Source organism: Mus pahari, chromosome 15, assembly GCF_900095145.1.
Source record: "Mus pahari chromosome 15, PAHARI_EIJ_v1.1, whole genome shotgun sequence".
Classification (NCBI taxonomy): Eukaryota; Metazoa; Chordata; class Mammalia; order Rodentia; family Muridae; genus Mus; species Mus pahari.
In genome coordinates this window covers 29,512,030-29,517,385 of record NC_034604.1, presented here as the reverse complement: position 1 = coordinate 29,517,385, position 5,356 = coordinate 29,512,030, and positions in this window count along the sequence as shown.

The following is a 5,356-nucleotide window of genomic DNA, read 5'->3' as shown; positions in this document are numbered from 1 at the left end:
AAAAAAAAAAAAAACAAAAAAAACAAAAACACCCATGTCCAGTTGTCCTCTGGAGGTCATAACCCCGACTGTCTACAGCAAATAATTTTCGATACTTTTTTTTTTTTTTTTTTTTGGAGACAGGGTTTCTTCTTGTCTCTATAAATGCTTGCCTGAAACTGGACTTGGGGTTGCACCTTCCCATTCTATTTCATCAGAGACTGTAATGTGGCCCAAGCTTGAGCTTGAATAAAGAGACCCTAATGCGATTACATCAGATCGGCTCTCCTTGGTGGTCTTCTTGGGGGTGGGGGTGGGGTCACGAACGTTTCCATGTTGTGTCAGGGAGCAGGGAGATAGATAGATATCTATAGATAGATAGATAGATAGATAGATAGATAGATAGATAGATAGATAGGGAGCAGGGAGACCCAGGAGGGAGCTTTCAGAGAAATCCCCCCAAACTAAGCCAAATACCTGATTCATGTCATTTCAAGGCGTGGTAGGGAATCCCACAATGTGTGCTGTCGTCTGAGATAGCCGACTTGATGAGGAACATTGAGGAGGGAAGTTACTGTGTAGGACAAAGTATTAGAGGCTGCCGCCCAGGGAGAGGAAGGAAGCAGACAGAGTGGATCTGGCCCTCAGTCAGATCTCAGTCTCAAACTCACAGATCAGCAGCAGTGTGGCGTGGGGTTTTCTGACTGATGAATTTACACTTGAGTCTAGATGGATGAAGTCTTACTTTCAGCAGGTTTTGTTGTTTTGAAAGGACAAGCTCACTCTGCAACCCAAGCTGGCTTTACATGGCCCATGTTATCCTTGACATGACAAACTATCTGCATCAGTTTCGCAAGTGCTTAGAATTATAAGTTTGAACCTCCATGTCTGGCTTAGCACACTTTTTTTTTTCTTGTCTGTTTTGTATAGATTGAAGAGTTGCTAGAAAAAAAAAAAGTGGAGAAAAAAGTTTGTTTGAACAAAACTAATTCAAAATCCCTCCAGTACCAGCTAGCTATAAATCTGTCAGCATCAGCCTCAGAGAGGCCGTCCTGCAGGACCGAGAAAGGCTGTGCGGTGTACTCATTCCTGTGGAACCACGCGGCAGATCCCTTCACGGTGCAAATGTTATTTCTGCATTCAAAAGCAGCAGCAGGTCCTTGAGTCAACTGGCAAGGTCATGTGATGATTTATGTCCAAGAGCTGCCGAATGGTGAGCCAGAACACCTCCCCAAATGGTTGAAAGTCAGAGAGCAAAGAAGCAGGAAGTCTGGAGACAGCTCAGCGATCAAGAGCCACACCAGCCAGCTTGCTGCGTGCCAGCCAACAGCCTGACTTCAACAGCTAAGGGTGTTAGGTTAGCTCCTCGCTCACATCTGGCAAGCCTGCATTTCCCTCTGGCACTGGTTAGTCCCAGGGCTAAATGGGAGATCAATTTGATTTTATTTCTTTCTAGAACATTTTGATTTTCAGAGTGTGATGGCTAATCTTGCTTGTCAACTGGAGTTCCTGCCTTGGCTTCCCTTGATGACAGATTCTCACTTGTGGGAGGAAATCAACTGCTTCCTCCTCAGGTTGCTTTTGGTCATGGTGTTTAGTGAATTAACAGAAACCAGACTCACATGCGTAGATATCAAATCCACGGATCAAAACCAAAAAACAGATTAGAGGGCTAAGGATGTAGCTCTGTTGCGTGTATGAAGCCCTAGATTTGGTTCCTAGCCCAGTATAAATGGAGTGTGATGTTGCTTTCCTGTGACCCCAGCATTTGGAAGGTTCGGGATCATTCTTGGCTACATAGTGAGTTCAAGGCCAGCCTTGAATTCGTGGAACCCTGAGCCAAAAACAATACTCAACAAGGTGTAGGTGTTTCAGACATTAATTCTTGTGATGTCTATTGCATTTTTGTGTGAGTCTTTTGGATGTAACTCACACTCCTTCAGAGCTTCTGAAGGCCAGGGCTTCTAGAAGTGCTTTTTATAGTCACTTTACCTCCCAATCTCAGCCTTCCTCCCTCCTCTTTTCCCAGTCCTACCCTTACAAATCCCTCCTCTTATTGCCTCCTCCCCTTCTCTTCAGAGAAGGGGATCCCCCTCCTTGGGTACCACCCCATCCTGAGGCATCTAGTCCTAGCAGGTCTAGGCACATCCTCTCCCACATCCAACCAGGCAGTCCAAATAGGAGGCAGGGAGAGGGGATCCAATGGCAGGGAACAGACATTCCCTGCTCCTCTTGTCAGGGACCCACATGAAGACCAAGCTGCATATTTGCTACAGATGTGTAGGAAGAAAGTCCAGGTCCAGCTTCTGTATGTTCCCTAGTTGGTGGCCCAGTCTCTGTAAGACCCCATGGTCCTAGGTGAGTTGGCTCTATGGGTCTTCTTGTGGTGTCCTTGACCCCCCCAATTTGCTCACTTCTACCCCCAATTCTTCCACAAGATTCCCTGATGTTTGACCTTAGGTCATCTGCCTCCATCTGCTGCTGGAAGAAGCCTCTCAGGAGACAGTTACACTAGTTTTCTGTCTGCAGGCATATAGCAGAGTATCATTAACACCAGCAGGGGTTTAGAAGCGCTTCTTATGGAGTCTCTCATTTCTTCCAACAATCCATGAAGAAGTTGCTAACATTATCCTCATTCTTACGCTAAGAAAAACTGGGTTCTTGTAGGTCATGAACCTTCCCAAGAGCTCCCAGGTAGTAAATAATGGAGCCAGGCTCTCAGTTCCAAGATCTACAGCACAAGCTGGTGCATGCCCTGGGCTGGCTCCACTAGCGGTCAAATCTCAACATGTTCATTCTTTACAGAAAGCTGGAGGCTGTGTCTGGGGCCTCAGGTAAAGCCATTGCGTAGACAGAAGAGTAAACCTGTGTCCTAATAATCAGACCCCACGACTGTGTTTCCTTACACATCCCACTAGCCTTCTGTTAGCGCAACAAAGACCAGAGACAAATCCACTTCAAAAGAGGAAGGGTTGTGCCAGAGAGACAACGCAGCAGTTGAGAACACTTGCTGTCCTGGCTGAGGATCTAGGTTCTGTTCCCAGAATCTACATGGTGGCTCATAGCCATATGTTAACTCTGGTTCGAGGGGCTCAGACCTCTTCTGGTGTCTTGCAGGCACCAGGTATGGTTCACGTGCGGTACACATAAAATGAAAGGAGATCTTTTTAAAACACGTAAGTAGAAAATAGGTGGACCACAGCGCTGAGGCAGAAGAAAAGGGAAGAGAGACTTGGGCACGAGGGGAAGTCATCCCACTGCTGTTAGCCCCAGAAAGGGGGAAGGAAACGGAGACTTCAGTCTTAGAACCCCAGGAACGGAATTCTGTCAATCACTCAAAGAAGCAAAGAAATAGTATTTCCCCGAGTCTCCAAGGACTCAGCTCTGGAGTCTGTGGAACCAAGAATCAGAGCTTAATTTTAGCCCAGTGAGACTTGGCTCAGACTTCTGACACCAACTCCGAGATAATATCCTTACGTTGTATTAAGCCCCCACATCTGCGATGGTTTGGTGCAGCAACAACAGACAGTGGAATGCTGCTCAGTTTCTTTGTTCCCGTGACGCCTAGGCATGGATAGAAGTGCACAAATTAACCCCTGTTTCTCCTCTTCAGTGAAAAGAGGTGTGAGTGGCAGGTGGTTGAGTGGGTGAGACTACGTGTGTGAGATTCTCAGTTCAAATTCTCAGTACCAACATTAAAAAGAGAGAGAGGGAGAGGGAGAGACAGAGACAGGGACGTTCCCGGGTTTGCTGCCACCAGCCTAGTTCCTGGTTAAGCATAAGACCCTGCCCCAAATGACTGAGAGGTGACTGACAGACAGTAAGACAAGGCTCTCCTCCAGCCTCAGCACAGGCACTGCACTGCAGGAACACGCAAACATACACCACACGCCCTAGGGGTGTGGTGGGAGGCAGTCAAAATTGCACTCCACCTTTTTCACTATTAGGCACATCTGGACTGTTCTCTGGGGTGGGACTCATAGCCCAGGGCCAGTGAGCAGTTGCAGTTAAGGATGAAATCTAAATGCAAGGTTTGTCAAGAACTAGACTGACAAGTCGTGGTCACAGAGAAACAACCTTCCAGTGGCTTGTTTTTTCTGGATGTCCCTGTGCAGGGATGACTAAGAAATGAGTGTGAAATAAAGAACACTTTCATGCCTACTGAAAAAATAAATCTATGGGTCTGTAAGCAATGGCCATGACATATGGCAGTCCCTTTAGAGGATGCTCGTGGTGGTTCGTTCCCAGTTGTGAGCATTGACTTTCTAAAATCTAATTCCCTATTTGACAAATGGAAAAATATAACAAGAAGCTTTGCCTATATTTTTCTGTAGAAAAATGTTTAAAATAGGATAAATGAGGAAGGCAATCTTATTTAAAGGTATTCAATGAGGCATGGAAAATTTTACAAGTTTTTTTATAGAAGTTTTACTTGTTGTTAGTGGGCTGTGCATGAAAGAGAGGGGCAAACAGGCCATGCCACTCGTGTGGGGAGCAGAGGGCAGCTTTATGGACTTATTTCTCTCTTCCCACCATTATGAAGGTTCTAGGGAGTCAATTCTGGTCGTCAGGCCTGGTGGCAAGCTCTATACCACCGGAGCCATCTTCCTAGTCCTGTTTTGTCTTTTTGAGATAACCTCATGTAGCCTAGACTAGCCTCAAACTCATGTAGCTAGGAGAATGACCTCAAACTTTGGATCTCCCTGCTTCTCCCTTCTGAATGCTGAGTTTGTAAGTATGCCAACATTCTATTTCTTTTAATACTGCTTTAAAATTTTTATTTGGGGCTGGAGAGATGGTTCAGTGCTTAAAGAGCCCTGGCTGCTTCTTCAAAGGACCTGGGTTCAATTCTCAGCACCCACATGGCAGCTCACAACTGTCTGTAACTCCAGTTCCAGGGGCTCTGGTACCCTCACACACACATGCAAGCAGAATAAACACCAATATGCACTTTAAAAATATTATTAATTTATTTTTTATTTATTCTTTTACAATTTATATATATGTATGTCATGTATTATATATGTATACATACATATATGTGAAATTGTAAAAGAATGTATATACATGTAAATATGAACATGTATGTATATGTGTATACATACATTCTTTTACAATATATATACACACATACATATATGTCTACATGTATACACACATATACATATATATGTATATATATTCATATTTTTTACCAGCATTTCCCCCATTATCTTCTCTTATCTTCTTCCCTCTCCCACCAAGCTGTTCTTTTCCCAAGTCCTCCTCTCATCCTCATGTCTTTGTGTGTGTGTTTGTGACCTGCTGGATAAAAGTTTCCTACATGGCATTCTGCCTCTCTGCTTTCCTTCAACCAATCTAGCATGGAAGATCTCAG